The 12,645-nt window shown below is 41.0% G+C and overlaps 1 protein-coding gene across 9 annotated transcripts in view; it reads left to right on the top strand.

Annotated features, from left to right (window-relative positions):
- The first annotated feature begins 136 nt into the window (after nt 1-136).
- The window catches only part of PKNOX1 (PBX/knotted 1 homeobox 1), a 62,894-nt gene continuing 50,385 nt past the window's right edge, over nt 137-12,645 (top strand). For 3 of the 9 annotated variants that reach the window (XM_084616766.1, XM_084616770.1, XM_084616761.1), the window contains exons 1-2: nt 139-228; nt 11,717-11,969. The gene's annotated coding sequence lies outside the window, so the exon portion shown is untranslated. Of the gene's footprint in view, nt 229-10,881; nt 11,970-12,645 lie in introns of those variants that run through there. The other 6 variants (XM_084616762.1, XM_084616771.1, XM_084616769.1 and 3 more) reach the window with 5 other exon arrangements.

Genomic DNA, 12,645 nt, shown 5'->3' with positions numbered 1-12,645 from the left:
TCACCTCGCCCACTCGCTCCGCCGAGTTTCGTGGTGGGCGTGTTTTGCGCCGCCGCTCGCCCCGCCCTCTTGGTGAATATTGATGAGGCGTGATGCGCAGCGTGTTGTCGTTAAGTGTGGCGCGGGCGGCGATTGGCCGGGTGCGTGTGTGCGTGGTGACGCGTGTCGCGGCGGTGCGGGTCCCGATTGCTGCAGCCGCTTGTCAGTGTGACGAAGATTGGCACCCAGGTAAGCGCTGTCACTCAAACCCGCTCCCAGCCAGCCATCCATCACGGCGCGCCCGTCGCCGGCGGCTAGCCGGCCGGGCCCAGACACACAAGCAGACCGGGGATGGCGGGGGAGCGAGAGCCCGCCACACGGAGCAGCGGGGAGGGGGGCACCCGCGCTATACCCAACTCCGGGGGGGGAGGATAGGGGCGGCGGCGGGTAGGCGCGGGGAAGGGAGGGGGGAGCGAGGAAATTTCTGGAACAGCCGCCGACTAACCGTTGCCTTTGTGGGAGCGCGAGGGAGGTGGCGCGTGCGCGCGCCCGCCCGCCCGCCGAAGGGGAGGGAGGCGGTGCGAGGGAAGGGGGACGGGTAACAGCTGTTTGTGCCGCGAGGGCGGAGGCGGCGGGAGGGGGGGATATTTAAAGGGCCTTTGCGAAGATTCCGATAGAGCGGGGGTCGGGCTGCTGCCGGGCGGGGGCATTGCTCTCCCCCCCCGCCGCAGGGTGGGAGGTGGCTGCGGTCGCTGCCGCTGTGGCCTCGCCTGGCCTGGCCTGGCCTGGCCCGGCCCGCGGCAGTCCCCGGGTGAGAGGAAAGAGCAGCTGCCCGCGTCGGCTCTAGCCGAGCTCGCCCGGGCCAGCGCCCCTCTGCGCAGTGTTAACCCCCGCCACATCCCCGCCGGGGCCGGGCCGTGGGCTGCCCGCCGCGCCCACCGGCCTGCTGCTCCGGTGGTTGTTGGGTGCTGAGAGTTTGAGCCCTAGACCCCCAGATCACCTAGTCTGAGCTCCTCCATGGGCCACGCTGCTTCCTCCCTATAGAGGCTAGAAAAGCTGCCAAGGGTCCCTGCCCCAAGGGGCTTACAGTGTAAACACTTGAGCCTGACACCAATAGACCTGGCCTGCAGGGGTGGGTTGTTAGGTCCCCACATAAACAACAAAGATACCAACTGTATAGTTCACAGCCCTCCTCCCATCCCATCTTGAATTCCACTTTTGCCTTGACACCCACAAGAAATCAGCCAGTTAATGATGGCTATCTTGACTAGTGGTTGGGCATGATGTCTTTTAAATTACTCAGAAATTACAAGTTGTGTTCATAGCTAGGCTAGGCAGTGGCTGGTCTTATTAGCTCTGTGCTAAACTGACCTGCTACGTTATCGGTGTTTCAGTTTATATTATAAGCAATTTGAGACATGGAGCATGACTTCCTACATGTTTGCACAGCACCTAGAACAATTTGGCCCCAAAACTTGACTGGGGCCTTTGGGCACTATTGTAGTACATATACTTAGATAAAATAGGGTACCGATATTGTTAGGATCCTGAAATATTCCCTCAATTAGCCACACATCTTGAGTTTCTGGAAATGTGCGTCCCATGTACCAGTACATATCACCCAGAGCTCACCAGTTAAACCTTCACTGGTTAACATATATACTGTGTGTTTCTCTGCCTGTCTTGCTTTATTTATTTATTTATTTTTAAGATTATTTTTCATCTGTAGAATGGTGTCCCAGCAGCTAACATTTCCAACACTCTTGGAGATACAATTGCTGTTTTTGGCTTTGTATGTATCTTTCAATTAATATCCTCTCTTTGTCCCAATCATCTACAGAAGTGTAACTGATGTGTGGTTTCAGTGGGGAAAGTGAGGTTCCAGGTTTATTTTGATAGCTTTATGAATTAGGAATGTTGTGCTACATAATAAACTATTTTTCCCAAATAGAGCAATCCAGGCAAAATTTATTTTTTAATTTTTTTCCTTGACCCTACTTGGACTATGATGTCTGTTCCTTCAAATATCTTTCTGGTGTAAAGAGTATGAAACACATTTTGGCTTAGTTTGTAGACTTCTTTGGAGAATTTGGGAATCACAGGGGTTTTTTTTTGTTTGTTTTTTGAAGGTCACTTTACTGTATTGTAAAAGGTTCATCTAATTTACAATGTCCAATTTAAAACTTGATTTATTTATTTTTTTAAAAAAGATTTCTTGTTACACTGATCACTGGTTATCACTGCTTGCTTGTTCTAAAGTCCATGATCTTGCTTTCATTTCCAATGTTTGGTCTGTACTCAGTTTTTATACTGGTATACCGGATTCGGTTAGGGGTTTTTTTTTTTGTTTGTTTGTTTTTATTTTAGCTTGAAGGAGTTATATTAGTTGGACCCCTAGTTATATGGGATTGGAAATAAACAATACCTATATGAGTATAGGTTTCAGAGTAACAGCCGTGTTAGTCTGTATTCGCAAAAAGAAAAGGAGTACTTGTGGCACCTTAGAGACTAACCAATTTATTTGAGCATAAGCTTATGCTCAAATACATTGGTTAGTCTCTAAGGTGCCACAAGTACTCCTTTTCTTTTATATGAGTATATTGATACAAAGCATCTTTGTACTGGCATAACTGGGTCCACATAGGGGTGTTGTACCTTTTTGACTATACATGTATAGTCAAAGTGATACAGTGTGTATGTGTAGACAAGCCCTAAAATGTATTTCAAGAATGTTAATTGTGTATACAGGATACTTTAATCTCTCAGATTATATTGCAGGCCAGAAAACTGATGACTGCTGGAGCATCAGAAATTTCCTGATCCAAACCCACAATCTCCAGGGTAGCAGATAATAAAAATATATTGTGGACACATTTTCTTAATACCTCTGCCAAAAATTGCAGATAATTTGTATATTTATAAACTAGTAAGTACAAAAGTTATAATGAACTGTCTTAAATTATTGAAAATGAGACCAATAACAAAGCAAATTTATTTGGTGAAATAGTACAGTGTGTCTTTTGAGTTTAACCTCTTTGTTTTTACTATACCTAAATTAGTGCTTCTATATTTTTTGTTACAAATGATAATTTCAATGCTCAGTTTGGGTTCCAAACATATCTTCAGTTTAGTCTGTCACCATGAATATTTTCAATTTTAGATATTCCCCTGTCCCTGATTTATAATAAAGGGCACAAATGTCAACATCAAAATGTAAACTTTATGGCAAGTTCTTAATTTAAGCCTTAATTTAGTAAATCACTTAAGGACATATTTAAGCATATGAATAGTTTCATTGACTTCACTGGCAGTGTGGTGTAGAGGATTTAGCACTAGGGTGGAACTCAGGAGATCTGCAGTTCTATTCCTATCACTGATCTGTTGAGTGACCTTGGGCAAGCCACTTCGCCTGTTTCTCCATTTGTAAAGTGGGGTTAATTATACCTGCCTCCTTTCATCTGTGAGATATTTATTTATTTATTACTCACTTGCTTTAAGTGCTCAGCTGAACTATAACAGTTCAGTTACCATTTGCTGTATGCTTTATGGAAGTTTAAGAGTTCTGTGTGGTGCGTTACATGGAAATTGTGATACACCTTTGGAAAGGCCAATTTGGCATACAAGTTGTTGGCTTACATTCATTTTCTTTATAGTAAAAGGCTTAACTTTTAGATTTTTGTTGTTTGTATTATTTTCCATGTTAAATATAGTTGTAGAGGCCTACGTACTCCTTTGAGGCATTCTGTGTTTAAAAATACCATATTTTTAAAACAAGGTCCAATCTTGTATTCCCTATACTCCCACTTAAATCAGTAAGAGTTTGGGGTATGCTAGAAATACATGTTCAATCTCAGATTTTTCAGATTCTTACAAATTGGGTGTCTTTTGCTAGTTTTTGTTGCTGCGTTTTTTCTCTTTGGAAAAAAACAAACTACTGTGCAAGAACCAATTTTTATATATTATTTTATCCACACTGCAAATGCAATGCTGTAATAAAGTCTCAAAGGGTCTAATAGCTGATGTATAAGTAAACTGGAAATGGTTTAAAAGGCATTACCATACATAACTATTTGATTTATATTGAATGGCATATACTAACAACCAAGTATGAATGACCCACAGTACCACTGCATTCATGGAATTGTCTGTTCTGTTAATGTCCTGAGTGCCAAAGAGATGTGGATCAAAAACGTATGAGATTTGTATTTAGTAGTCTGGGGCTGAAGAGGCATTTCTGCAAAAATTATGCACCTGAGTTTACAAAAGTGTTGTACACCAGCAGGGTAAAGACATTAATGTGCTTTATTGTAGTAAGTGAAACAATTAGAGCTATTTTAGCGTAGTTTTAAAATTCCAGATATATTATTAATCTCTTGCAGTAGCTGGTGCCTTTTTACCTCATTTGTTTATGGGGTGTGTCTGGTTAAAAAGAATAACTCTATCAAGGGATTATTTTACTCCATTTTTACCGTTTTACCATAATCCGTATCGTGTGCAATGTACAAATCACTGCTTTTCTAAGTGTTGTAAGGTTCTCAGAACAGTAAATTAAAGACAGAGCTGTAGATTTAACTCTTTGCTTTGGTTGCACCCAGACAAGTATTACAAAATACTTCATCAAAAGCCATCATATCTTTTCCCATGATTGCTGAATACTAAAATATGTTCATCCATAATCAAATTTTTCCTTTTACTCAGTTCATTCACTAGTATCATTATTTCTGATGTCACACTTCACTATCATGGAAGTGATTCTGATGTCATAAGCATGGAACATTGGTAGCCCGGAACGAAAGTGAAAGTGGGGGGGTAGAAAATACAAGGCAACCATCATCTGACAGCGTCAAATATTAGCTAAGTAAGCCTCAAAACAATCCTGTGAGATAAGTAAATAGTAATAGCCTCCGTATTCCCATTCTACAGAGGAAGAAACTGAGTTATGTCTATACTAGAGACCTTACAGCAGCACAACTGTACCGATGCAGCTGTGTCGGTGTAAGGTCTCCCATGTAGCTGCTCTATGCTGACGGGAGAGAGCTCTCCTGTTGGTGTAATTAAATCATCCCCAACAAGTGGCAGTAGCTATGTCGGCAGGAGAGCATCTCCCACCGACATAGTGCTGTGCACACTGGTGCTTCTGTCGGGGTAACTTACGTTAGTCGGGTTGTGTTTTTGTTTTTTTTTTTTCCCACATCCCTGACTGACAAAAGTGCTAATGTAGACATAACCTGAGTTAAGTGACGTATCCAAGGTCACCCTGTGTTAGAACTGGAAATAAAACCTAGATCTTCTGCTTTGCATACATGTGTTCTTCCTCCTTGAATGTACAGAACAAGTTTGTGGACCACTGTTTGGTTTAATAAATGTGTGAACTAAGACAGAGTAGTTGTTGGTTATTCTAAATGTTCATTTCAGTTCTGAGTGGCAAAGTATAATCAAAAATTTAATTTACATAACCCTGGACTTTGATGGGTACTTTATGGGAGGGAGGGAGGGAGGGAGGGAAGGGTTTTCAAGTTGAGAGTTTAGCTAGGTCTCAGAGTGTTGTTTCTGGAGACAGTCTTTCTTGTTCTGTTATAATCTGTGTGTCATTTCTGTGTTATAATAGAAAGAGTATGTCAACAACTTAGTACATAATTTAAAGCAGTGATACTCAGACCTCAGTGGTTCAGGAGCCAAATTAATGATCAACATTACTCAAAAGAGCCACAGTAGCATGAATTCGTTGTTTCATTTTCTATACACACATATTTAACTATTCTCACAGCAAAATGACTATCAACTACAATTATTTAATAACATAGTAAAAGCGTTCTGATTGGTTAATAATTAAACCATACTGTTTTAATATCATGTACTTCAAAGAGCCTCAGGAGATGTATTAAGAAGCCACTTGTGGCTCCAGAACCTTAATTTCAGTATCACTGATTTAAAGAGTGTATTTTCTAAACAATTTATAAAAAACCCAACTCTTAAAATTCAGTGGTGTGCATCAGCAGTAATAAGCCATGTTTAAATTAATGTATTATTTGTGCTGCTGTATTAAAGAACAAAAAAACCCTTGCTATTCCTTATTTGTCTCTTACTGGTGAAGCTTTTAGTAAATATTCAACTGATAACTCAGCAAAATACTTTATCAAAAATATATAATAGTTGGGTCTACATTCCAGGCTTTGTAAAGCAGATCTTTACAACTGGGGGTAGAATTGCCAGCTTAAGTAATAGTCATATACAGCCCTTAGAGTGGCATTCTCTGGCTCTGTCTGGTGGAACTCCCCTTCTTCTGCAGTTCCTATTGCTGATAATAAAAGGGAGATGATGATTTACTTCTAGTGGAATAAAATAAAAATGAATTACACTGCCAGCAGATTAAACCTGTGTTTGTGGGCTTTCGGGATTATTTCTCTGCCCTTTTTGAGGATATAGTGTGTTTTGGGGGTAGTCACAGTGGGCTAGGCTCTCTCCATTTACTTACTTTAGAGTTAAAAACAATGGACTAAAGAGTGGGGAAAACAGTAATACAGGCTTAGTTTTTGTTCTCTCAAATATATGTCCTATATAAGAAACACGGGGGATTCTAAAATAGGAGTTGGAACTGAAGTACATAATATCTGTGTGTATAGAATATAGAGGAGTGAGAGGTGTGTGTATGTATGCACTTCTCATGCTGTACCTGTTTAGCTAAAGAACTTGCGTTTCCAGGTCAGTCAGTTCATAACCACTAAATTCATTTATATATTCTAAGTGATGAAGATAGCAATACCTATAGTAAGGTTGCCTGACACTCTCCAATATAAAATCCTGTTTTCAGTTGCTTCTAACTTCGGCAAACGTAAACTGTTTGGGCTGTCTTAAAATGAATTATTTTGGAAAGTTCCAGCTAAAACAGTTCAACCATTTCTGAGAATGCGATTAAGGAAAAATACATTTTGCCAATTAAAAAATCTTACATCCTTTGTTTTGAGGGACCTGGATGCAGAGACTTGAAATTTGATAGGGTGATTGCATTTGTGCCAGGATTATATTTTTTGCTGCCCCTGTGAAAACTTGCCTAAATTTATTCGAGTTATAAGCCTCTGAAAAAAGTTTACATGTGATTAGCAGTTTGTTAGAGTTTGGCAGCTAAATTCCATGAAGATTCCATCTGCACGGAGCATGCAGCATCCCAGGGCTATATGGGCTGAGCAGGACTTTCCCTGTAATTGCTTCTACCAGTTACCAATGCCACTGTGGTGCCAGGCACAGGAACGGAGTGTCTCTCCTGTCAGTGCTCCTCCTGCTGGTGCTCAGACTGCAAGAAGAGCAAGGAGGAAGCAGCCTTAGTGAAATGCGGAGGGGTAAAGAGCAGAGGGGTTGGTAATGAGACTAAGAACTTGGTGGGGAGGGGAACAGGAGGAGGAGTCAGGAGAGGGCAACAGGGGCAAGATTCAATAGGACAAAAAGAGGGAAAGGGAATGGGGGAATAGGAACTAATGGGGGCGGAGGGAAAAGAGCAAAGGGAATAAGGGAGAGGGATAGGAGTTGGGTGTGGGGGCAGCAGGGGTGGGGATGGGCCAAGAGCTACGCACGGTGGATGGGAGAGGAGGGGATAGGGAGAGGCTAGGGGGAACAAGAGCAGAAGATTCTCTAACCATTATAGCACACTGGAATTAAACCCATTATTTTTGACTCAACATTCCTTTGCTAGATACCAAATAGTTGTGAAAGCCACTGACAAAATTTGTCTCATGTCCCTCTAGTAGCAGGTCCACATAGAACATCGTCTTCTACTGCAACTGGTTAGTCCATTATCTTATGTGGCAGAGGACTGTGCTGTGGATATAACCATCCCAAACCTGCTGGACTCCTGACTTACTTAGTGCACACAAGGACTGTGCTCTCTAGAAGAATCCAGGTTTTGTAGTGAATGAGGCTATGGTCTTTAGCACCCTTACTTCATTTGTTGCAGAAGTTGGAAGGTATGCTGTGAAAAGGCAGGGGACTGCAGGACGAGGAAAGGATGGTCTTGTGGTTAAGACAATTGAATGCTTCACTAGAGAATTGGATTCTATCCCTGCCTTTGTAACGTAGTTCCTCTGTGATTCTGGGCAAGTCACTAAACCCAGTGTTTTCACAGTTAGCTACTTATTGGGTGTGCCTTGTTTTCTGGGTGTCCAACAAGAGACATCTTGGGCCAAATTTGCAGAAGCGTGAAGAGCTCATGATTACAAGTGATGTGAATGGTAGCTCCAGTCTGAGCATATTCATTGCTATAAAATACTAAGTACTTTGAAAAACCAGGCCTTGGGCGTCTCAAGTTGGGCACCCAAAATTAGTAGACACGTCTGACATTTTTGTCATTGGTCTCTGTCCCTTAGTTCATCACGTCTAAAATGAGGATAATATCTAATCTCACAGGGATATTGTGAAGATAAATTCATTAATGTTTGTAAAGAACTAAGGTGTTACGTTGAGAGCACCACAGAAAAAGCCTTAAGAAATTAATAATTCTTTATTCTGTGCTGGCTTTGGATGAAGTGCAGTAAATAGTGTATGGGCCACACTGAATTATGAGGCTAAAATAAAATACTGAATAACTGCCTATTCAGAAAGCATTGCCTATGTTAGTCCCATATGAACATAATTTGGCTAATTGGAGGCCAAGCGAAGCTGCTAAAGCCAGTGGGAATAGGGGACTGTGATGAGCATCCCAAGGTTCACTAGCAGGAGGCCACAAGCTTTCTAAGGTTCATGATGTAAGGAAGCTGGCATGAGCAGGTGAGCGAATCTTCATTTACCAGAAATCCCTAAATGGGTCCTGGAGACTAGTGAGGAAATGCCGAGATCCCCTTCATGGGGCCTTGAGAGCAAAAGGAGGGATAAGGAGATTCCCCCTCCTACTCCACTTCTTCTGAACTTCAGGTCTCCTTCCAATCCGCTTTATTCCTCACCACCATTCCTGCAGGATTTAGGAGGACAGCCCAAATCCTGTGTACAATAGGAAGCTGAGAGGAAGGGAACTGTTGTGTCCTGTAGGAGAGGATCCCTGATTCTGAGTACCCTTGTAGAGTTACAGGACTTCCCACTCCCATCTGGTAAAGAGGACACTGGTTATTTGGAGACTTTGTAGCCAGCAGCCCCAGGTAGCATTCACTCGAGACCTCCAGGATATCTTCCAATCTTTGGACCCCCTTCAGTTCATAGGAAAAAGGAACCTTCCTCCAGCTAGCCTAAGGTTTCTTTTTAAAAACCCAGAACCTTTTAAGGTTAAATGGAGATTGCAGGCATATATATTTGGGTTAAGTGAATGTTACCTCAAGAATGCTAATGTAAAAACAAAAAAAGGAAATGCAGAGTTAGGTTGTGCTTCTTAAATGAGGCATCCTAACTTGTTTAATTTTGCTTTCATAGTGATGCATTTAGAAAATTAAAAACTTGTACTTCCTTATCCATCCATACTAAAGTTTCATTTTCACAGTGACCGTAAAAACAGGTTAATTTAATCATACAATGGTTGTGCCAGTTCACAACATTGTTAGTCATAAGTAGCACATATAAAATAATTTTTCAAATTCCTGGTTTGACAAACTGTATATTGAAGGCAGCGTTTACTCACTCATCATTAAGGACCTAATCCTGTCAAATGCTGAGGGCACATAACACTTTATAGGCTCAATCTCTATGATGGCATGTGGCATCCAATTTTCCAAGTGTCACTAGACACAAAATGATCCATATGCTGATTTAGCATGCCCAGATTATTACATTATATTATTACATGAAAAAAGCAAAGATTAATGTAGTAACAGTAGAGATGTGTCTATGAAACATAAAACCAGTGTTATGTAATGCATATCTTTAACACTCCACATGCAAAGAAATGATGATGATAAGCTTTTGTCTCCTCATGGGCAAAGTTTGGGTGCCTTGCTTGAGAAATCCAAGCTTAACTCTATGTTTCTTGGATTTCCAACTTAACATTCTTGAAAGGTAAGATGCACTCAAACCTTAACTTTGCCTTACACTCTTTTTCATGTCTGTGTGGGGTAGAGGCTTGATTGGATCACAAAGCAATCAAGAGAAAAGTTACATAAAATCAAATTTTCCTCTTACTGTAATGGAAAATCATATCAGTGACTTTCTTAGGGCTTGTCTACATGGGAAAATGGACTAGCTATAGTGGAATAATTTCAGCTATAATGGAACAATTACTCTGCTACAGCTATGGTGTTATAACTCCCCTGTGTGGGCATACTATTCTGGAATAAAAGTGACACTCGGGAATAGAATGGCCATGCTGCAAAGTCACTCCAGCATAGTGGAATCATTCTTCTGCTGTAGATATGCTAGTCCATTTCCCTGTGTAGACAAGCTCTTTTTGCAAGCTGATGCTCTGGGAATCCCATAGACACATATGAATATCCTCCAAACAAAGATTATAATATTATTGGAAAAAAGAAAGGAGTGCTTGTGGCACCTTAGAGACTAACCAATTTATTTGAGCATAAGCTTTCGTGAGCTACAGCTCACTTCATCGGATGTTCATCATATTATTGGCTATCCTATAAATAACAAACACAGAACAACTGTAGTATATGCTCAGTAGTGTTTAGGTAAGTCAGAGACAAGTAATCACTTCAACTGCAGTGGAATGAGTGAGTCCCTGTAACACAGTACACTCTTGTACACTATGTTGCTGTATTATTGCATTAGTAAGTTCATTGATTTAAACAATATCTTTAATGTATGCATCTGTTAAGGTATGCACAGGTCTTTGTGTTTTTAATACATAAAGTAGGCATTGTGAGAATGAGTGTGCAATGTAAATGCTTCAGTTAAGATGCTAGGGTATTATTTTGTGTGCTTTCTTTTATAGAATTGGGCCCTTGGGCCCAGGTTACCTTGTTTTGCTTTTTAGCAAAACCTCAGTGGAGCTTTGTCTTTTTTATGTGACAAAAGCAAACTAACTTTGATTTTGACTTCCTAACCTATAGGGATATGGAGTATTTTACACTTGCCAAGTTATTGTACTCTCTCTGACCATATCAAGCTAAAATGGTCTCCATTTTGGCTTTCATTGGTTAAATTTAGGCAAGTTTCATTGGTTCCATGGTTAATATGGTTTTCTGCATATAAAAAACAGGGCCAGCATTAGCGGGTAGCAAGCAGGCCAATTGCCCAGAGCCCCATGTCACAGGGCCCCCACAAAGCTAAATTGCTAGGCTTTGGCTTGAGCTGTGGGTGGCAAGGTTCAGCCCTGCACAATGGGGCTTTGACTTTCTACCCTGGGCCCCAGAGAGTCTAACACTGACCCTGCTTAGCGGACCCTCTGAAATCTGTTCATGGCCCCCCAATGGGCCTCAGACCCCTGACTGAGAACTGCCGTCTTAGAGCACAGGTATTAGAAAAAATCCAGTCTTGTTTTAAAAATTGTCAGTGATAAAGAATCCACCATGACCCTTGTAAATTTGTAATGGTAAATCACTGTCACTGTTTTTAAAAAAAATGTCTTATTTCCAGTCTGAATTTGTCTAGCTTCAACTTCTGGCCATTGGATTGTGTGATACTTTTCCCAACTAGATTTAAGAACCCATTATCACATGTTTGTTCCCCTTGTAGGTACTTAACGGACTAATGAAGTCACCCCCTTAACCTTCTCTTTTGTTAAGCTAAATAGATTGAGCTCCTTGAGTCTATCACTATACCACATATTTTCTAATCCTTTAATAATTCTCATGGCTCTCTGAACCCTTTCCAGTTTATCAACATCCTTTTTGAATTGTGGACACCAGAACTGGATACATTATTCCAGCAGCAGTCTCACCAGTGCCATATATGAGGTAAAATAACCTCTCTACCTCTGCTCAAGATTCCCCTGTTCGTGCAGCTGAGGATCGCATTAATCCTTTTGGCCACAATATCTCACTGGAAGCTCATGTTATGGTGATTGTCCACCAGGATCCCCAATTCTTTTTCAGAGTTGCAGCTTCCCAGGATAGAATCCCCCTCCTGTAAGTATGGCCTACATTCTTTGTTCCTAGTTGTATACATTTATTTTTATCTGTATTAAAATGCACATTGTTTGCTTGCGCCTAGTTTACCAAGCGATCCGGATCACTCTGCATCAGTGACCTGTCCTCTTCATTATTTATCACTCCTCTAATTTTTGTGTCATCTGCAAACTTTATTGGTGGTGATTTTGTTTTCTTCCAGATCACTGGTAAAAGTGTTAAATAGCATAGGGCCAAAAACCAATCCCTGCAGGACCCCATGAGAAACACACCTGCTTGATGATGATTTCCCATTTAAAGTTGCATTTTTGTGACCTATCAGCTAGCCAGCTTTTAATCCATTTAATATGTGCCATGTTAATTTTATGTCATTCTAGTTTCTTAATCAAAATGTCATGTTAGTACCAAGACAAATGCATTACAGAATTCTAAGTACATGACTTCAACACACATTTATCAACCAAATTTGTAGTATCATCCAAAAAAAAGGTACCAAGTTAGTTTGACAGGATCTATTTTCCATAAATCCATGTTAATTTGCATTGATTACCCTTCTTTAATTCTTTATTAATCAAGACACATATCAGCTGCTCCATTATCTTGCCCTGGATCAGTGTCAGGCTGAGAGGTCTATAATTACATGGGTAATCCTGTTTAGTCTTTTAAAATATTGGAA

The sequence above is a fragment of the Lepidochelys olivacea genome (genome assembly GCF_965140295.1).
Source record: "Lepidochelys olivacea isolate rLepOli2 genome assembly, chromosome: 1".
Taxonomy (NCBI): Eukaryota; Metazoa; Chordata; order Testudines; family Cheloniidae; genus Lepidochelys; species Lepidochelys olivacea.
This window is presented reverse-complemented; position numbering and strand designations above follow the sequence as displayed.